Source organism: Gallus gallus, chromosome 1, assembly GCF_016699485.2.
Source record: "Gallus gallus isolate bGalGal1 chromosome 1, bGalGal1.mat.broiler.GRCg7b, whole genome shotgun sequence".
Taxonomy (NCBI): domain Eukaryota; kingdom Metazoa; phylum Chordata; class Aves; order Galliformes; family Phasianidae; genus Gallus; species Gallus gallus.
The window spans coordinates 26,898,531-26,921,048 of record NC_052532.1 but is presented as its reverse complement, the minus strand read 5'-3'; the positions used below and the strand labels follow the sequence as shown (position 1 = coordinate 26,921,048).

General features: G+C 41.4%; 1 long non-coding RNA gene across 2 annotated transcripts; it reads right to left on the bottom strand.

Moving 5' to 3' along the window:
* Nucleotides 1–5,620: 5,620 nt before the first annotated feature.
* LOC107052656 lies at nt 5,621–22,068 on the bottom strand. 2 transcript variants are annotated; one of them, XR_005841623.1, is made up of 4 exons: nt 10,987–22,063; nt 9,422–9,761; nt 8,871–9,020; nt 5,623–6,961 (listed from the first exon to the last, which is right to left on the bottom strand). It is a non-coding gene; the product is annotated as an uncharacterized LOC107052656 (long non-coding RNA). The 2 variants fall into 2 exon arrangements; XR_005841619.1 differs by having other exon boundaries at nt 5,621–6,961; nt 8,871–9,761; nt 10,987–22,068.
* Nucleotides 22,069–22,518: the final 450 nt, after the last annotated feature.

Here is a 22,518-nt window from a genome sequence, read left to right as displayed (position 1 = left end):
GAGGGAGGTGTGAGCCGGACGCTACGGGACAACGCGCATGCGCCGCCCTCCGCCTCGCGGCATGCTGGGAAATGGAGTCCGCGGCGCCCGGAGTCGTCGCGGGGCCTCCCGCTCTGAGGTGCTCTTCAGCGCACAGCTATGAACAGGATAGGTCGAACACCCCCAAGCTCATAGCAGGGACATCTGTCGTGCAGCTGCTAGCCTGTTCGGCTTCGCTAACAGCAGCTAATTGTGCTCTCTGAGGACTTTCATAAACGCTAAGAAGTTAATTGCGGTTACAATTAAATCAGTGACAAATCACACGGACTTGGGCAGGGTCAGGGTTTCATCCCTATGAGAATTCGGTGAGATGCACCGCCTCACCCTGTGGGCTGTGTGGCAGTTCCATCAGCTCTGTCTGTCCTGCCATAAGGATTATTACTTGTCCAGTCAGAGTACGGCATCGTTCTGCTCTTCCGATAAACTTCTAATTGAAGGCGCAATTATGAAGATGAAATAACTGTTCAGACCAAAGCTTTTCTTGGATATCGACTGCAAAGGCATCCCTTTCTAACCTTACTGTGAGCTGTGCAGGTGGGCTGTGTGTGTTGAGTGAAGGCCTGGCTTTTCCAGGTGTTGCAGTCTAAGTGCTTAAAGAACTGCAGTCCACTTTGGTTCTTCCATCGCAAGCTTTATGTGCTACTGTGGCTTTTTATGTCTTACTGTCAAAATACTGTGGGCTTCTCCCCACCCACCCCACTTACATCGTGTAAGGGAATTAAAACTTGCCACTGATGATGGCAGTAAGAAGGGATAGAGAAGTGTGGAGATTTAGTTATTTTTAGTTAGGTTTTTCTTAAAATTTTTCAACTGCTATACAACAAAATAGGACATATTAATTAAAAAAAAAACCACTAGTGTTCCTAGTGTGTACTAATTTCACTTTCATTTGGAAGACATCTGGAAATCGGTGTCTTGTACAGGTGATCCCATTTCATATTCACAAGAAGCTAAATCCGCAGTAGAAAGGAGGCTCAGTGCTGTGGCCCTATCTTAGCTTGCTGTAATGCTTCCAGTTTTATATGCAGGCCACATAAAAACATTAAGTCAGTGTAAAAAGAGGAGATTGAACTGATAGCTGCTGGGGAGTTTTTGCTCTAAGAGCAGCCTACACAGTGGTTAATGCTCCATCCACTTTAAGTTGTGCAGGATTTGGGGAAGCACAGAATTAAGAAGAAAAGCATGCGTCAGTCCTCTGTGTGTGGTATATTATCAGGAAGTACTGGAGGGACAGAAAAGGGATGGAAGCATTTGGAGAATGCCTAACTTACTGCTGTGGGATCAACACTACCGCCCACAGCCCAGAACCTCTGAACTCAGAATTGTAGGGTACGTTATCAAAGCATGAGTGGATCTGTGATCTGGAAAACTGTATATCTACCTGTAGAATTGGACAGTTTGTTCCCTTGCTCTGTCACCCTCAAAGTAAACAGGTTATTTCTCATGTTCAGATGGAACTTCCTGTGTACCAGTTGGTGCCCATTACCTGTTGCTGGGCACCACTGAAAAGAGCCTGGCTCCATGCTCTTTACTCTCACACTTCAGATATTTATAAACATTGATTAGATTCCCCCCTCAGTGTTCTCTTCTGCAGCCTCTCAGCCTTTCCTCATAAGGAAGGCGCTCCAGGCCTCTCAACATCTTTGTTGCCCCCCTCTGGACTCTTTTTAGATCCCTGTCTTTTTTGAATGGAGAAGTCCAGAACTTGACGCAGTGCTCCAGATGTGGTCTCAGAAGGGCAGAGTTTACATTCTTCATTGCTAAAGAAGTAAATGAGAAGTTTAAGTTCAGTAAGCAAGTAAAAGAGCATACTGGATTACTCTAGAGTACACAAGAAAGAGGCTTTATACCTTCAGAATACACAGATCCTTACCTTGGTTTGGCAATGGAGACATGCCATAAATTCCCCATAGAATATGTGGTGAGAATTAGCTTCCAGCAACAGAATCCAAATGCAAAGTTATCAAAGGAGGAGCATGGAGATACCAGAAGGTGATGGCAAGGCAGTGATTAAAACAGGACTGGTTCTGGCAGACCTGGAGCTGATGATCCAGTGATCTGGCGAGGCAGAGAAAAACAACTGTGCTGAATACATTTCTTGTACGCCGTGCAGGGAGAGTCAAGGAACAAACAGAGATGAATACAAGTCTTGTAATTGTCCCTGAGGCAGGACAGCAGATCTACTGATAAGGATGAGCACTTCCTCCAAAGGAATGAGTTCTTATGTCCAGATGGGGACAGTGGAGTTTCACTACCTGGGAAATAATCTTTGGAGCAGTTGTACCAGCTACCTTGAATATAGAAGATGCCTGAAAGATCCTCTGTGTATGACTTGCTTTTTAGAAAAAAAAGCAGATTTAGGGCAAACTAGGATAGGCTTGGGGTTTTTGTTGTTGTTGTTGTTGGTTTTTTATTATTGTTATTGTTGTTGGGTTTTTTTTAACATTTCTGAAATATTTTAGCACCCATCACTTTTCATGGATGGCTTTAGAAAGAAAAGCCCAGATTCACCGACTGGGAGGAGAAATTACCCATCCTCTATCCAGCGCTCAGGTGGCTGGGATGTTGACTGAGGGTGTGGGAAAACCAGTTCACATCCCTGCTCTGCCTACAGGAATCTGAACCCACATCTTCACTACCCAGTGATACAAAGGGGAAGTGCTTTTCCTTCTTCCCTAGGGAAGGGTGTCAGCAGTCTGTATTTTCAGTCTTTGTCCCTGGGAAAAACATGGAAGAAATGTAACATGAAAACTTTTTGAAATGAGTGGATCAGCAGCGCTCTGCTTCCGTTTCTATTTCAGTTGCATTTTAACCATCAGGTCTTCTCAGCCTGTTCATCCCTTCTATTTTATTTTTTCTGGTAGTTGGAAAAGGAAACAAAAATGACACAGCATCAAAGAGAATAAACTTTTATAGACAACACTCTTTATCCATTGTGATGACATCACCGTAAGAGTCTCTAATGCAATGCAATCTACACGAATATTACCAAAAGCATGTAATGATTTTAATGGAATATTGAGATACTGAGGTCATTTACAAGGAATAAAAGGTTCCTTTGTTAGATGTGGAACTATTTCTGCTACGTATACATGAAGGGAAGACAAACAGGAATCAACAGCATATTTGCTTTGAATTTAAGATTTTCCTTATTAATTGTGGTGTCCTATAAGCCATGAAATGCAGGTAATTTGATTTTAAAAGTGGGAGTCACATCTCTAAATTTGCACTGAGGCAATTATTAAGAGGTAGTCCATTATTACATTTCTCTAGACTACACACTTTAGTAATTTAGTAATTAGAAATACATAGTAATTAAAACTGCTACCCCATAACAATAATTTTTGAGTTATAGAACTGAGATTCCATTCCTGGAGGTTGACACCTCTGAAAGTATGTTTACATCAGCAGTTCCATTACTTAGGCCCCTGTACTTTTTTTAATGGCAAAAATAGGCCTGATAATGACTACACTATGCATCTGAAATCCCAATATTTACTGAAATAAAAAGTTTGCTTCTGGAAAACAAAGGATTCTTCTATTGAAGGATCAGTTAATGTTGCTCCTCAAGTAGCTGGAGACACCTAACTTAGAGACAAAGGCTGAAAAATCCATCTCATCTGCAGTCTCATCATGGAGTCTAACAATGTATTCTCAAGTCCACTTGAATTAGACACTGATAGGAGGTTTTATTTACTGAAATCATGTCTTCTGCTTGCTAGTTGGTGTTGCGGTAAAGCAGGAATAATTTTATCAGTTGCCAGCATTTCTGATAAGCAGTGCATTAGCTGCCTCTGTTCTGGTCGGCAGATACCAGTTGTGTCTGTCCATGGGAGGTTGCTGTTTGTTTTGACATAGAAAAGAAGAAGCTGAGAATGCTTTAATCACTTCAGTCTGTCATTTGTTTAATCATAATTAGGTGAATTGAACTACTGAAATGCTTACTCAAAATGTAGCAAAGTTCCTTATACCTCAGTTATTTTCAATTTTATCTACAGTGCAGGAAGGAAAACGATCCTTTAATATTGAGAACAGATTATGCATTTTTTTTAATAAAAGCTGTACTTTATAGTATAAATTCTTTGCAGCATGCGGAATGCAAGCATTTGTAATTCTCTGTTAAGAAAGATCACTAAATATAAGCGTAACTTATTGAAAAGTAATCCCATATTCCTTCAAAAACCTTTTTTTTTTTTCATTCATTTCAGTCTAAGCATATTCTCCTGTTATTTAGAATGGATAAATCATTACATGAAGAGAGTCAGTATAGTGATTGCTTTAACAAAGACTACTACCTACTCATTCCAGGCTGAGTTTCTTAGTAGGTGATTTCTTGTTGCCATAAAAGATTAACTCATAAAATCACTTTGATTTAGCAAGAGATGTCAAAACATCCAGCAAGTCTAACTGGTTTTCTTCTGATGTCAGTCAAAATACTATGTGGTTTTAGCACTGATTCATGTTTCTGTCCGCTGCTGTGCACAGGATTGCTGAGTAATCAATTCAAACACAGGAACTTGAAGAAAATTCAGTGCTAGTAGGAAAGCTTTAATGTTTGATTATTTCTATATCTAGGGAACCTGGTAGCGTTAAGGATGTTCTCAAACCCGGAATTCAAATTCAGACCTTCCCAAATGGGTCAGTAATGTACAATTCCAGTTCAACTCAATAGCATTGTAGCTGTACATGAAGTCATTCTGAACTTAGGAAATACTGCAGTATCTCTGTGATCTTGTACTGTAGGCATGATAGCCTGACTCATAAACTAAGTTGACCTCACAGTCTGATGGGAGTTGCAGGTACAAAAAAGCACCCAAAGAAAGACTAAGCTGTGTGTGAACTGTTGAGACAAGGAAAAGAATCTGTGGAGAAAAATCTGTTTCTGTGATGCTGCGAATATATCAGGTTATGCTGTGTCATTTCACTTTCCTCTTTCTTTGTCCTTCTAAGTACTGAGGGGGTGTGTGAGAAGATATTTTGGGTATCATTAGATATGACCTATAAAGGAAATGCATCCCTAGTACATGTAAACTATTCTTGCCTATCCCAAAGATGGCCCAACTCCTTCTCATCTCTTGTGTCTCTTGAACACTGTAATGTGGTTTATGTGGGACTTGACTGAAGTTCAAGACAAGTTTTTGGAAGGTGAGAGAACAACAATGAACCCTATTCATAGAACATCAAACAGAACTGTGTCTTCAGGATGATTTATTGAAGGCTTTCGTGTTTTAGAGTAGGGTAAGTTTGGCTTCAGGGACGCTACTGTCTAAAATGTTATCAATAAAATCAAAAGAGTTAATACTCTTCATTTGTTTCAAGGGTCAAGACTCGGGAACTTGGAGAACGGTGGCAGGACATGAGAAACTTCAAATATTAATGCTGCTTCAGCATTTTTGGCACTAAGTACGCAGAACCTCACACTAGTTTTCCCACACGGGCACCGTAAACAAAGATTATGTAGTGAGACAAATGATTTCTCTTTACTCCAGAACATCTAATAGAACAACTGTGACACAAATACCATGAAGTGATTTTGTTCCGTTTTTGTAGCTTTTTTTTTATTTTGATCTCCCATTGTTATGGATTAAGAATGATATGAATACAAGAGAGCTTTTCAGGAAAGTTTATTTAAAGATAGGTAGGGCTGTGATAAAATTAAATAACTGTTGAGCATACACTGATAACCGGATTGATTACAGGCAAAAACCAGGAAACAGAACAGAAGGGTACCATAGCAGTTAATGGCAACATACCTTTCATATTTCCATTCAGATTTTATTTAAAATGAAGTCTTTCATATTTCTTTCTAAGAGAAACTTCTACAACCTCTCCTACATGTAATAGTGTACTGACATTAGCCATCTTGTTAACACCTAGAAAAACTTTAGACTAATAGGCTTCCATTGTTGAGTACTATAACTATGATTGGAATCTTTAGTCTTTTTAAAATAAAGAATTCTCACTCATTGAAAACTCTTAAAAATAATTTTAAATGTATTTGAACTACATATATATCATGACATTAAATGCAAGTTAAAAATACAATTATTAAATAGCAAGGAAGTATCCATGGGTCTTCAAAAGCGCCTTCTTTCAGTTCTGCTTGGATTTGTCACTTAGCTGGGACCAGAGCAGCACCTCTTCCTCAGCCTCACATCAGACCAGGGGTTGCGATGCTGAATTTTGCTTGTAAACTGTGGGAAGTCTGGATGTTTTTCTGCAGGTGCCCAGACGAGATGCCTCACGGACTGTTCACAACAGTTGGCTGCCTCACTTTTCCCAATGTCCAACAACTGCTTTCCCTCCCTCAGCACGATCCCCGTCTCACTTCTGCTGCCCACTCCCATCTTACTGCTATGTGGGATTTCCACAACTCCCATCAATTTGTCACTGGGCTCGACTTTAACCCCACTGTTCGCAGTGAAGGGCAGCACTTGTGCCGAAGCTCAGTTTTGCACTCATACAGAAAAACACGGTGGTGAATCATCTGCTGTACACCCCTGTGCCCAAAATGGAAGATGACAGCCATTTTGATGAAAGAGAAAACACGTGAGGCAGACTGAACAAAGGCTGCCATCTGCCTCACCGTGAGGCTCAAACAGCTGCAGTTGGAGGAACTGACAGTGCTAAAAATGAGAAAGGCTCACTTGTCCAGGGAGGATGGAGTAATGTGGGAATGCTGGGTGTGAGAAACTTCTCGTGGAGCATGGAGGAGACTGTGCGCACACTGAAAGTTGTGATAGCCACCACGTAGTATAAATCTTTGTAGTGTGAGGCATAGAGAAGCGCTGTGATTTCTCCGAGGGCAGCTTACAAACGTTTCAGTGTGACCATAGTGTTGCTGGCATTGTTGCAGGATTGGGAAGTGCTTCCAAGTCACACAGCAGCCTACAGCTCATCTGGCTTTAATGGGATCTCAGTTCTGTGATATAAACAGCTCAATAATTACAACCACAAAACATTTTTCTCCCCATACAGCTGTCATGTTTTTTTCCTTCAATAGAAAAAGAAAGGGAGAAGGAGAGCTAACTGAAAAGAGTTCACTTCTACTGAGTCTTGTTGTCAAGCAGAATCTCCTGCAGAAAATGTGGTTCTGCCTTCCAACAGCTAAATCGTGCTGGAGACCAGGTGTTAAAGTGTTCCTATTGGCTGTTTTGATTTGTTCCTTGAAACGCTTTGCATGGAGATCTTTGTCTGACAGGCTTTCAGTCTGATGCAGATATTCCTCACAAACGCTAATGGCTTCATTAGGGAAAAATGATACTAAGTGTACTTTTGTAACAAAAATGCCTATTTGGGGAGCTAACGTTTCCCTACTGTTCACCAAAGAGAAGATGTGTTTTGGAAGCCATAATGGGGCAGATGGCTTGCCAGTGTGCTGTGATGTAAGGAGGGCTTAAGAGCAGGGGACAGAGCTTCTGGTTGCTGGGATGTACAAGGTGGGTTTTGCTGAATGAAAGCTGGATTAAATGTCTGCCAGCTCCTGGACTGTATGCTCAGTAGGCACATAATTTCATATTATAAAGTTGACTATTTTCCTCCTGTGGAGCCTGATGGGATCAGCAAAGTGCAGCACAAGCCTTATGACAGGGCCTAGCAGCTACTTGAAGCAGCCCTGTCTTTCATTTTTCGGAAGCTAAAATGGTCTCCTGGAGGCTTTTCGACATAAACAGAAACAGCCTTTTCTTAGAAGACATAGAAATCATTCTGAAACGTCAAAAAAAGTAATTGTGGCCAATTTTCTTACATAACTCGTGACCTTTCAAGCTCTATTTGTACCCATAAAGGTGATTTTTATCCATCATTACTTCAAGGTCCCTGAACCAGAAGTGAAATCATGACCAAAAATGCATTTTTAAAATTATTCTGAAGCTTACTTCTCCTGAACTTTTTTTTTCCTGCTATTTTTTTTTTTTCATGAACAATACTGAAACTTATAAGAAAAGGTAGGAATAAATTCTCAGTGTAAAAGCATTTCAGGTTATATTTCCCTCTGGTAAAACGCTGCCTCCATTCTCTTAACCTTTACTTAGGGCTGAAGTCTAAAGATCCATAGTTAAACAGACAGGTCTAGATAGCCTTACAGTTGCTGGAAGGTTGTCTATGCACGTGTTTGTTTTTACATGATCCACTCTTACAAAAGAAGTTGCTTGTAAGCCTGACTGGGTACGACAAACAGAATTCTGCTTGTCTGTGAAGGCTCATTAATGAGAGAAGCGGCTCAAATGAAACAACGTGGAATAAAAGCTTTGATTTCATTGGTGATGTGGACACCAGTTATATTTCAGTGATGCTTAGCAGAGAACTCCTGGGGGACTCAGAGTTTTGGCCCCATTACGAGGCATCCTATGGATCCTTCTTGGCAGATTTTTTTCCAGCTACACAGAAATCTGATCTGCCCTATGGCCTTCACATTGCTTAAAATGAATACCTGGCATCCTCATGTGTTCTTGTCTCTGCATTATGCACGATGGTTTTCCTTAACATTAGTCTGTAATTTATGGCAGCCCAGCAGTTGTTGCCTCAGCTGAACCAACCTTACAATGGGGACAGAAACCTCTGAACAAGGGGCATGTGTCCAGCTGTGAACAGATACCTCAGCTGAACACGTCAGAACCCTAAGAGAGGAATAAACATTCAGAAGGAGAGAGAAGATAAATGGCTATTGTACTCTGAATTCACACCTGGCTTGTTTTGCAATAGCTTCTTCATGTGGACAGACATAAGTGGGACCCTGGCCAATTTTCTTTTGCTAGAGGAACATTTTGCTCTCAGGGATAGAATGGTTAAAAGCACTACATAAAGGTTTCTATGATGTGAATGACCCTTACCTCTGAATCTTTTGTGCTTGATGTCCTTTAAGTTACACCACTTTTGAAGGACAGGAACTGGATTTCTTCCTGAAGAAGTTTAACTGGAAATTGCACACCAGTGATTGTTCTAACACACCCCAAAGGTAATTGGAACATGTAATCTGCGGGCTGTTGAGCAAGAATACAGAAGTTGATCCTGTTATTACTTTGGATTATGCTCCAGCATAATTTCCTATTTTATGCTGAATTATAGAAATAGTAACAGAAGGGTGAGTTTTTAAAGTTCTCCATTGCTCAGACTTCTACAGAAGTGTTACCGTGGTTTTTTGTTTGTTTTTTCCCTTGCAATCTGAGAAACTCAATGAGGTTTTTAAACTGTAAAGAGAGGGAGTTTCCAAACTGCCTGTGCTACTGGAGCAGTGTAAAAGACTTCTGAAAGAGTAACCAAATCCTCTGTGAGTCATTTTCTAAGGGAATTTTGTTTTAAGTACATTATATTCAACATTCTCTCTGCTCCAGGGCATGTGCTCTGTAACTACAATACTTGCTTTTTTGATATTTCAACTTACCAGGTCATCCAGAAATGTTTTGGAGATTCATCTTCCCATAGAACCTGGCACCAAAATGAAGGCAACATGCAAATGGCTGTAGTCTGAAGTATTCTCTAGTTATTGGGGATTACTGAATTCACATATGCTTGCTGGATCACAGAAATGACTGACGTAAGCAGCTATCACTTCTGACAGCAATTGCTTGTCAGATCTAAATTTGAATCTCTCCAAATTCATGGCAAGGCCTGTGTCAATATGCTTAGTAAGTGATTTGTGATCAATATTACTCTGCACGTGCTCTTTTCACAATGGTTCTACAATCGCTCAGTTGGCTCCAGACCAATGTAATCTGTCTATCCTGTAATACAAAAACAGTAATGGCCACTAGATCATGTGTTGGCAGCCGGTGTGTAAACATGCAAATCTTACTTGATAGATATGTAAAATAGCTGTGTAGTTTTGGAACCAGCTGCAGGTCTCACTGCAGGAATATTAGTCATTTTTCTCAGAGGAAGTATTTTCTCACTTCAGTCCTTCACTGTTTCTTCTGTGATTTTATGATTTCACATAAAATTCTTTTTAAACGTACCTGCTGAGCCCTTAAATAAGAAGACCAGAACATACTGAAACCAGAAGAGATTTGTAAATTGAATAAATCTGAAAATAAAGATCTAAACTTTCAATATAATGTATAAATTAATTGGCACAACACGCTACTTTTTGTCATTAATGGAAATTTTTCAATGAGGTCAGAACTGCTATAGGAACAATTCCCAAACCTCAAAACTTGTATCACAGCTGCTGTTTAGCAGGTATTCAGTGGTTTTGGACCATACTACTGTGGCCCCTACGTGGATCCACCACTCCTTATGCTTTCATAGCAAACAGTTTGCCACGCTCTGTCTAGCACATAGGTTATCAACATGGAATGGGGCACCGTTTAGTAAATTAATGAAATGTGGACACTAATGCAAGGAAGCATAAGACAAAGACCCATAAAGTGAATGTCACACATAATCTAGAAAATCTGATAGGCCTATTGAGACTTATGGCTGGAGCTGGATTAGGGCAGACTGGGCTCTAGGTAGGCTACAGCCCTAGATCAAGTGCAATTGCACTCTTCAGAATGGTCCTTTGAGGAAATTTATGGGAAAAATATCAATTCATTAATTTTACCTGGTTAAGATTTGGAAGCATTTCTTAACAAAGAACAGGGCTATATTTTTAATGATATTTTCTTGAAGAACACATGACATTGATGCAAACTTGTCACCTAACACGTCACAGGTGAACTGGCCTGCAACAACTGTGTCTTAAGCTAGTCCTGATCTGAGTATCACTTTTCAGAAAGGAGGTTTTTTAAGGGTGTTCAAGGGGGAATTGTGTCCAATTACATTGTTTTCCTTAACTCAAGAGAACTGAGATATCTGTTTCCTGTCAAGTCACACACATTGTGTAGTCACCAGTGCACAGTGTACGTGCTAAGGAAAAGACACTTCGCATCATACATCAGTTAGACAACATAGCAAGGGCAAACAGATCAATGGTTCTGTCTTCAAATGAAAACAAATGTGCTTACTTACCAACATTTGCATCTTTGCTTAGGATAAGCACAAGCTCCTTTCCTATCTGTCAAATTCACAAGTCTGGTTGATGTTTCCTGTTTCTTTCCTAAACAATTACTTTTGCATTCACTTGTTTGCCCTCACCTGACCTTGGGTAGTGACTGAATGTCACAAAGGAGTCAACTGTTGACGCCATACAGCTCTCTTTAGAGCACCTCACAGTAGGAATTTTGCTCAGAGAACTCGTTCTTTACCCTGAAGTCTCAGGGTAAAGATTCAAATCTGTCTAAATTGGAATTAAATACAATTAATTTCTCATGAATTCTTCTTTTCTGGCAGGGACAGTTCCTGATGGCAAGTGTCTGTGTAGCAGCTCAGTCACTAATGGCATCTGTGGGTTGGTTTAAGAGAGAAAGGAGCCACCACAGCCACTAGGACTAATCTACCTCAGTCACTGGAAATTCTGTGATATGCTTACACACTTCAGGACGTACCAGAAGTTGTCCTACTTCATGTGCAACAGTCAAAGTTTGCAGCACTCAAAATAAAACTGAACTAGGCTTGGAGCTGAAAGCATAATACAGGGACAGACTTCGTAGGAAGGATGGTGCTAGCTTTGAATAGAAGTACTTCTTGAACTATGAAGGAGCTGTATTCTCTAAAATAGAGGAGGAAAATCTCAGGGAGAGGAAATGCGCTGCCACGTTCTGAGCCACCTCCAGAACGTGGTCAAGAATCATCCGGGGTATGAACCTGGAAGCTTCCACCAGTCCTACATTTAGTACTAAGTCATGTGGTTCGCTTTCTGGTGAACTCCACAGGAAACACTGTCAGTCATGAAGCCTGTGCAATGTGGAGATGGTTCTTTTTAGCCCTGAGCGGTGCAAAGCAGCCATAAAATACTTTCCTTCTGCCTGGTGTGCAGGTAAACAGTAACACACTGCATTCAATAAAGACAGGAAAAACGGGTATGTTGCTCACAAGCTTGAGCAATCTTGGGAATGCTTCTTAAATCATACTTTCTGTGAAACAGATTTTTTTTTCAAAAACAATCGCTATCGTGATTGGTGATTATGATGGTATGACCTATTATACATTCCCTCCCCTCAGAATTGGGCTGTTACTGTACCCCAGGGCAGAAAACCAGCTGGAGCCACAGCTGCACTGGCAGCAGATGTCACAGCCATAACGCTCATTGCCTTTAGGATTAAGACCTATGAAAACAAAATCTGTTTACATGGGGAATCAAGACAGTAGTACAGTGCTATTCGAGCTACAGGGATTTGTTTTCGGTGTCCATAGCTGAAGGCCATTTGAAATGAAATTCAGCTTTCTGGCTCTAATAAATGTAATAGTAAATTCAGCTGATGTGCAAAACTATTGGTTCCTCAAAACCAAGTGAAAGATTAAAAAAATATAATCTTCATTTCAAGATTCTATCTGCCTATGAGTCTGGAGGAGCACAAACAGCATTCTTTGGGTGTAGTATTGTGAAAATGCTAAGAGAAAAATGCTGTCAGCACCTCAGTGTTTGCAGGCAACTGTGATATATAGTCACTGGGCAAAAATAAGTCCGTTGCAAAACCATCCTCAGAGCTGCCTTTGTTTCATTGTTAGCTCTGGCTTGCCAGTTGGAAGTCACAAGGAAAACTATGATTTTTGGTGTGTAACGTACCTGGCAGAGGAGTGCAAGAGCACGTGTCATAAATTTTCCTGCTGGAGATGGGTAGGAGTAAAGGTTAATGGCATGCAATGGCACGCTGAGTTCTGGGAGGAAAGGTCTGAGGCAGCTCACTGCAGTTCATAGCAGCTGTGGGGTGTGAGTGCTGGCATTCCTTCAACCTGCTCTCCTGGCTCCGGGATTTTAGCTGAATGCAAATGTGATGTTTCAGTGATCGCTGTCCTCAACTGTCCTTAGCATTTTCTTATTGACAGAGCTGCTAAGAAGAAGTCAGGCTCCGTGTTTCTGTCCGCAGCCGTATGGCCCAGGTCAGGGCTCAAAAGGCAAATCTGCCCAGCACTGACAGGAGCAGCATGCGGAGAGTTCATTGCTTGCTGTGAGTCACCCGCCTGAGCTGCCAGAGAGAAAGAGATCTTTTGTGTTTTCTGCCTGCTCCTGGCTCTCGTTACTGTTGGGAGACAGGAAAAACAAGGCATCCTTTGACTATTTTTATTTTTAGATGTGTTTTTGCCTCTCCTGTTATTCAGGACTTGACATCTACAAAGCACTGAGATGTAACTGACTTTCCTGCTAATTTCACATGAAGCATTGTGTGGAAGGATCCTGTGGTCATCATCTGCCCCATCTCCTGCTTCAAGCAGAACCCTCACTGACGCTTAGTCAGAGCAGCCCTGGCTGTGCCTGGTGATGATTGGAAAATGCCTGAGGGTGCAGGTCCCATAGCCTCTCAGTAGTGACTGCAGCATAACACGAGTGGGAACAGGTGCTGGCCATAGGCTGCTGTTTTTCACGAGTTTGCTGCTTGGTAGGAATGCAATCAGCAGAAGAGAGAATGAGTAAACTTTCTGTCACATCAGGAAGCCAATTTTGCAGCAGTTAACCTTGACGCGAAGTCCATAAATCATGCTGTGATTTTTCTTTTATTGTGGTGATTTTCACAGAGCATCAACTTTTAGAATGATATAAACTAAGAACATCGTCTTACTGTGCTTTATGTAGAAGTTTCTAGAGGTCCTCACTACAGATGTATAATTTAAAATGTAACTCCAGCATACTCCCATATTGTGAATTAAATGGCTTAGAACTGGACTTGAACGCAGAGAAGAAAAAGCCCAATTGCCATCAATTAAGCCATTTTCCAGCTCTGAGGGGATATCTGAGGGGACACCTGAGACTGCAGAGAAATGCTTCACAGAGAGGTGTTCAAAACAGAAAGGTGCTGGAGCAGATGTGATTATAACAAAACAGCAACTCTTGGATCCACCCTCAGGTTTAATGAGTGGTAGAAGTACATCCAGTACCTGCACTTACCTTCCTGTGATAGGACTGGAGCCTCTGCATGGTGTTTTATTTTCTTTTCAATTTCCTCTCAACCCACAGCAAAGCTTTTTTGAGAAGCCATTATAGTGGAATTAGTGTGTGGTAGGAGGAAATGTGTTTGTTTGCAGCACGACTAGGGAGGATGGAGTTTGGAAAGTAGAGGAGTGTTCTCTTGTCTAAATACTCACAGTTCTGGTTAAGGGCTCACAGAGGGAGTTATTTTTATTTAGGGCCAGTTTACTAATCATAAGTTTTAAATGCAGCGATGCAGAGAAAGTCCTGAGGGTGATGGACAAATGAGACAAGTTCACAATGTGATGAAGCTGCAAAAAATGAGTGCTGTACAAGGTATATAAATAGGGTATGACTTTTCAGGACGGGAAAATCATTTTGCTTCTTGCAACTTTGCTTACACGCGAGAATACTGTGCCCAGGTTTAAAAAGATTTTGGAAATTCGATGGAATCCTAGACAGCTGACAGCAATCCTAAGGTTTTAAGAAGTGATTCCTGTGGAGGTAACAAAGGAGTTTTTAGATATAGAAGGAAAAGGCTGAGGCTATGAGGAGCTCCTCAGTCTGAACTGACCTATGCTATTTCTGTCATGGGAGGCTATTGCTGGTGCAAAGGAAAGGACATGCCCTGAAATCAAAATAACTGCCCTACTATTTAATTCTGGTCGAGGTTTTGGTGATTTGCCCTGTTTCACGAATGGCTGAAGGCACCAAACTCCCCTACATCAGCTTGTCTGCCAGCATGGCTTAAATGTACAAGTAACTCTGTCTTTTCCAGAATTTTACAGCGTGTGAGTTCTTCTGTGAATGAAAAATACATGTTCCTTTCTGTGTATTGCCATGCACAGAGATAACAGTGTCTCAGCCATGGATATTTATGATTTATCTAAAAAGCTGGGCCTAGAAACAAGTGTTAGCGGATGAGCAGGTTACTATGGACCAACTGTGGTAGTGCAAGGTACCTGGTCATTAGCTTAGTTTGGTGAGTTGTGAATGTATTGGGATAAAAACAGGCAAACAGCTGATGATGTAACTAGGAGTTGTCAGACTGGATGTGTCTAATATCTGCCATTGCAAACGGCTGTGGTGTTTTCACAAGCCACTTGTTTACAGTGCTTTTAGTATGCAGCGCATAAAAATGCTGGGTTTGTCTATAATATGAGCAGAAACAAAGACAAAAACAAAAAAGCATAAATCTTTTATGTAAGCATACGCGTGAATTATGTAGTCCCTGTGTTTGTCCAACTAGCTGGCAACTGCGTTACAAGTCTGGGAGAAGCAGACCTTCTGGTATCTGACCTCGGATGTGACACCTCCAGCTCATCTTCTGTATGTAGCAACATCCTGGATGTCAAATACCAACAGGATGATGGTACATTTTGATGCTGTTTTAATGCACGAGATAAGTGGTTGATAAATAATTATCTCTTATTCAATATCCAGTGTGAATTATAAGTGAATTATAAGACTGTTTTACTGCTCTCCACATGAGGAAAACAGCATATTTCTAAAAGGTTGAAACAAAGATGAAAAGGGGGACAAATTTTTCAGTAGCTGACTGCTCCTTGTGAGGTTTGGTTTTCTTTTTCCTAGAAAACAAATATTTATGAACATAATCATAAGCGTTCCTTTTTTTCTGTTATTGTGGGGATAAACAACATTAAGTTAGTTTAGATATATTTGAGCTCTGCTGCCATCCTACTCCCAGCATTTAATCTACTGCACACAAGGTACAATAAAGCCAGGGATAATAATGTCATGACATCCATTTCTAGTGATGTGAGTGGGAGTTTGCAGAAAGCAAAGAGTGCTGCTGCTCTTTGGTGTTTTGTGCCCTCGGGGCACCTTTCCATCTCTGCTGATGAGTCCCATGCAGAGGGGCCTCCTGTAGTGCAGGTTGGGCTCTCCTGAGTTCTTCAGTGTTGTCACAAATATACCTCATCCGGTACCAAAATGTCCAAAAGCACATATGATTTGTTCTACCTTCTCAATCTTACTTTTCTCTGCAAAATAAGTATAGTGTTATGTTCAAGATCACCTTACTCTTCTATAAGCCCCTAACAGACATTCTGTGGTATGCATCTGGGTTAAGACAGCATCTGACTATCACAACCAAGGAGTCAGTGTGTGAGGCAGAGATCTCCTGGAGATGGATGCAGGATCTCTTCTGTGCCAGCTAGAAAGCAAAATTGAGTCCTGCCTTCATTAGAAAAGCTCACATACTTGGTGGTGAATGAATGCATATGCATCTTTTATCCTTTCTCAAGTAGGATGGGCTCTGTACATGGCAGATGCTGTGTCTTGTTTCTTTAGGCGGTTGGGTTTTATTTCTTGCTGCATTATGATTTGAAAGCATGCATAGTGTAGCATGAAAAATGACATGGGAACCTGAAGAGTGCTGCAGATTGTTTTGTTCAAAGTCTCGATCCAGGTCAGAAGTAAAGGTTTTATCATGCATGTGTGTGAAGATCTATGTTTGTGGATGTATTTCTCCTCCTTCAGTGTTTATAAGGTACCCATGCCTGGGAAGGCCAACTCAGATCAGTGCTGCAACGTTCTGTTTGTTTGCTTTGGTGGCTTTTCACACTCACTGTTTTCTGAACATAAACCTCACAGTTGTTCATTGTCCTTAGGCACAAATGGTTTGCCAATATTTGGAGCTTTATTTGGCTTCTCCCTATCAGTAGCAGAATTTGATCTTCCTTGGGTGTTTATGTGTTGCAATGTTGTCTGTTTACTTCCTATAATGCACTACAGAAATCACTTCTGTGACCAGCTTTTCAGCTTATGATGGTCGGGTCTGACTTTCCTACCGGTCCCACACAACAGCAATCCTTTCATCTGCTCTGTATCAGTACAATTTGTGCCGCCTGCTGAGTTACTTTTAGCTCTTACAGTTCTTACAGCCTCTAAGAACAGAGCTAAAAACATATCTACCTCAGCTCATGGCCTTGCCATCAAAAGAGGAATTAGAGAAACCTATTGACCTAACTGGCCTAACTGCTTACTGTACTGGCTTTGATGTTGGTCAGGAGTTTCTGTTTCAGGTGTCATCTCACATGAGAGTATCCAATTAGTCCTTCCTTCAGTCGGAAAGAAAGGTACTTACCAGTCCTCTGCAAGTAATGGATTTTGTTGTTGAACAAGCATAAAAATCAGATGTAAAATGGGCTTTATTCTATGTTAAATGTATCATTTTGACTTGAAATGAAAATGTAATTTTGGAATGAAATGTCTTTTAATTAAAAAGCATTAAAATGGTTGCCTTAATTCAATCTGACTGTAATTCCTTCCAGATTTGTCTTTGCTCAGCATAATTTCTGATCTCTGAAAATGCCTCCCACCCCTAGTTTTCAATATACCCATTCACTTTAACTGAATTGGTAGATCAGTGACAGCCTTTTTTATTAAGACTAAAAGTAGACTCTGGGAGATCACAAAAGTGTCTTTTTCCATCAGAGTTCAACTTTAAAAGCTATTTTTATTTTTCACATTTATTTTCTGGTTCTTCCTTTCACTGATGGCTCTCCTCAGGTATTGAGCAGTGCAGAAAGCTGCCTAATGCTCTCTTCCCAGCACTTTATCCACACAAAGGTCCTCATGTTTTCCTTTACTTGCATTTATCTACTTACGTTAGTGGCTCATCTTCTCTTACCACATGCTCAGACTTATTTGCAGACTATATTCAATATCGCAGTCATTTTTGAATCATTGTTAATTTCTGCCCTGGTCCTAGACCTACTTTTTCACATATGTACTTGGTAAAGCTCTTCATAATCCTCTTACCCACTTGCCCAGCATTGCTAACATGAATTCTTTTTTTGATGTTCTTGCTTTTACTGAAGCCCTTGAAATTCACTTCTTGAAATACAGCCGTTTACAGCTGAAAAGAAAGATCTTTTCATCTTATGCCAAGAAAAGTATGATCACTATTTCTTTAATTGGGATTAGCTCTTCAGCAAGGTGGATTCTCTTGTGCTTAAAATCTTTGATTTCAGGATCATAAAACTGTAGCCTGTGCAATTTATTCTTTTCAAAGCTTTACACCTGCTTTGGCTCATTTCTCCAGAAAAGCACACAGTTGGAGAACCCACAGCTAATGCCAATTTCCACAGATTTTGGGGGAAAGGCATAATTTTCAGGTGTCTTGATAGATAAGATAGTGCTGATTGTGCTATTAGAGCCTATGCTGATTTTGTTTTGTTTACTGTTTTGTGTTGATGTGGAGTCCCAGAGCCTTCCTGATCTTCCTGAGCACATGAAATTTTGCTTTTTGAAGCTTTGTTGTTTCTCTTTTTGTAAGTGGTAAAGCTATATACTCTGAAGATGTTAGCCCATACCTTTGATTATGCACTCAAGAAGACAGGGTTTGGGTCACTTTCCATGTTAAATTCTGTATAATCTTGATGTACTTCATAAAGAACTCATAATCTAAAAAGAATTGAGACGTAACATTGATGTATAATTCATGCCTTCTTTTATACAAGGTGCAATATGCACATGCTAGCAGTTTCCTCTGGGGCCTGCAAACCGAACTGAAAATTGTTTTGACTTGTGCTCAGTGTAGTGTATAGAATAGTAATTTTACAAGATATATCTTAATTGTCAGAGGAAGAAGTGTATTACTATCCCAAGTAGAAAGTAGGACAAGAAATCTGTGTCATGTCACAGTCATTAGTCCAATCAGAACATGAGCAAAGAGGAGGAAGCATGGAAGCATTAACCTTGTCAGACACAAAGGAGAACTACCTTAAAATTAAGATTAATCTCGTAGTGGTTATTCAAATATTATGAATGTCTTCTTTCATCAACTGTTGTCAACTCTTAAGAGTGCTATTCTACAAAATATATTAAAATGTAGGATTCTAGGGGATGATTAGTGGGCAATAAGAAGGGAAAAAATAGTTTTGTATGGAAATCCTATTAATTTAGTCTTCAAATCCACAGGGCTAATGGGAAACAAGAGATCAAAATTCTGTTCTAAACTTCATGTGATACTTTTCTTGGTCTACAAGAAAGGATACTATATTATGCCCACATCTGTTTAGTATGGTTTTGTGATGTTTGAAGTACGTGAGAAATAGGCACAAGGAGTTAACGGGAGCAACCAATGGAATTGTTGTGGGAAAAACCTGTAAATATTTTGGGGACCTTTTCATTTCTGTTTTGTTTGTTTTCTCTGTGGTTTTTATTTACTTATGTTGAATTTGTTTATTTACTTATTTATTTATTTTAATTATCTCCTTTCCAAGAAGGATTTCCTTTTCTTGACTATTTTTCCTTTCTTAGCTATTTTGTCATACCCTTTCTTCTAGTTCTCTTTCTGGCCCTGTCTTTCCCTCCCCTGTTGTGACTCTAACTCTAAAGGCCCTTGTCTCTGTAGCGTTGCCTCCTCAAGGTCAGGCACTACCATCTCCTTTCTTTTTTCTTTCCACTTCTCAGCATTTGCTATAAGTTAGAGATACTTCAGTAATTTCCACAATGATTCACACCTTATCCATCAATGCTAAAGTCAGGAGAATTGTTTAGGCTATGGCAGGGATTTACACTGTTTATTCTGTGCTGTAATTACCACATCAGCACAATGTGGGCAGACATCTGTTTTATAGATGAGGACACTGGGACAGGAATTTCATTGCTGCAGTAAGGGGCAGAACCCAGCCAGAGCCTGGCTTGGCAAGCAGCTCCCCATCACCAATCACTCTGTATTCCTTTAGGCCGAGCGGTGTCCTACCCTCTCAGGTCACAGTAAAGGTTGTGTACAGTCACAAGCAGCTCCTGGCAGCTTGAACAGGGAGAATGTGTAGGCACTAACAACGCTGGAAATTTCCACATTTGTTTAAAACTACCTCCAAGAAAGCAGAGAAGTCATACAGCAAGTCGCTCTTCCAGCCCTGCCTGGCTGTGTGCAAGAAACTTCCAGCAACAAATTTTCCAGTGCTGAGATCTCTTTGTTAAGTGCAGAACATTACAGAGATACTCAAGAACATTCTTAGAGTGGATTTCAACATTCCTGGCAACTCAGTAATGGGAGAGTAGCAGGATCCCCAGGGCTGGTCTGGGGGGCTGTGGGACCCCCACCTCCTCATGTGTGTGCACAGATGCAGCAGCACGAATGGCACAGGCAGCAGCCAGGTTTCCTGCACTGCAACAGAGAGCAAATGAATGCATCCGAGTGCTTTGGAGATGCATCTCGGGGGAGGTTTTGTCCCAGTTCTGCTTCTCTTGTTGTTACAGGTTTTTTTCTTTTTTTTTTTGTGTGAGCATAACCATTACAGTGTGCAAGGTGATAGCATTTAAGAAATAAGATCCTTCTTATATGCTTCTCAAAAGGGCTTCTTCTGACCACAGGCTTTCCTCTTCCTGCTCATGACAGCACCGCCAGCATGATACTACCGGTATTAGGTGGATATGTTAGTATGGTGCATTAACTTTAATGAGATGGTATTTAGGGACAGCACATGACTGTAGCAATTTAGATGAATTCAGAGATTTGCACCTCTTCACTGGAGCCCTCTCTGAGGCTGTCCCCGTGCCTGTGTTGGTCAATGCATTCATGCTAATGCCAGCCTCGTGCTGGCGTCCATACTGCCATGTCAGCTCCTGCTGTGCTATCCCACACACTTCTGCCTTGGGAGCAAATGGAGATGTGCAATTGTCAAAGCAGCACAGCCTGAGGGAGCCCTTGATTGAACAAAGCGTCCTTTCAAGCTTACCGCCAGGCTGGTCAGCAGGGAAGCACCTGAGACACCTGCACAAGGGAATGGTGGATGGTAAAAACCAAGTATTTCATAGCCATAGATCCCCCAAATCAACAACGTCCCATAAACTGTTTTTGTGTAAAATGGGGCACAGAAATAAAATAAGAGCACAAACTGGCAGTGAGAAAATACTAGTTAGCACAACGGATGAAGGTGTGGCTATCAGTAAAATCAGCTCCTCATCTGGGTCCTGTGGGCATCACTGAGGAGGAGAACTGTAGAAGATTTTTCAACTTTTACACTGAAATGTGCTTCACTAAGGAGGGTTGTCAGATTTCGAAAGACTTGGAATGCTTTTATTCTGAAATCCACTTGTGAATGAAGGAGGCAGGAAAAAGAAGCTGCACAAACCTGAGCCAGAGCCAAACAAACACGGCTTGCTAAGTTAGGGAAGGGGAGAAAGCGGCAGAGTGGTAGAGTAGAGGGGTTCAAGGATTTAACCTGGAAAGACAGTTAAACGAGAACAGCTGGTATGAAATGATCACTCATCACTGCCCCAGTCAGCAGGAGGGCAGCAGGATGCCAGCTCTGCACCCTGAGATGTCCCACAGCTATCCTGGGACCAACAGGCAGAGTGTCCGTCCCACCCTGTGCTGCTTAAGGGCTCTGCCAGCTCTGCGCTCTGCTCCCACCCGAACAGAGCTGTTTGCACTGCATACAGACAGCTATAGAGCCCCAGCACCTGGGAAGGCTGTGGTATGGTATTTTTCCACTGCTTGCAGCTCCGTCTCCAGTTGCAACAGCCCGGCGTTCTCTTGGCCCTTTTGCGATCCTGTGTGCATCCCTGCAGAGTGGTGTGAAGTACTGTCAAGCAGAAAGGCACTTTCTGCCCACTTTACCCAGATGTAGTGACTGTGCAGAGTCCACAGAAGCAGGGAACAAGTACACCGTGTTCTGAAAAGTAATTAGTCACTGTATGCAAAATATCAGCGCAGCCTTTGAGGGAGAAATTGCTAAATGAATCAGTCTTGAAAAAGTACACCCATTTAATCAAGTGGATTTAAAAATCAATCTGGTTCATCTGGTGCAAATCTCCAATGTAGATTTCTGTTAATCCTTTTAACCCTTGTGTATATCAGTTTGGCTCGTGTCGGTAAGTTACTGACTGAGAGCAGGTTTAATAAAGGGCTTAGTTCCTGCATTTTAAGTGATCCACTGCCCAACTCCTAAGTGCTTGGTACCTGGGCTGAAATGCAGTTGGACTGTAAAGCACACAGGCTCCCTAAACAGAGAATGCGAAGAACTGATCACAGAATCGTAGAATCATAGAATGGCCTGTGTTGAAAAGGACCACAACGATCATTGAGTTTCAACCCCCCTGCTATGTGCAGAGTTGCCAAGCACCAGACCAGGCTGCCCAGAGCCACATCCAGCCTTATCTTGAATGTCTTTCAGGGATGGGGCATCCACAACCTCCTTGGGCAACCTGTTCCAGTGCATCACAACCCTCTGCATGAAAACTTCCTCCTAATATCTAACCTAAACCTCCCCTGTCTCAGTTTATAACCATTCCCCCTTGTCCTATCACCATCTGTATTAAAGGCTCAAAACCCCATTGCTAGATGTCTTAAAACATGCATCATTTTAGAAATCTTGTCTTCTGACTTGTGCTCCTACTTTCTGTATAAGCACCTAGGAGATGGAGCCTGTGTGCAGGGTATGGGGACATACCTGGGCCCTTGGTTTCCTCAGCCTTAAGCTGGCTTCTGGTAGCTGCCAGCTTCACCAGGAGAGGTTTCCTCCTGTTCCCTCTGCAGGTGTGGGGCTACCGGGGAG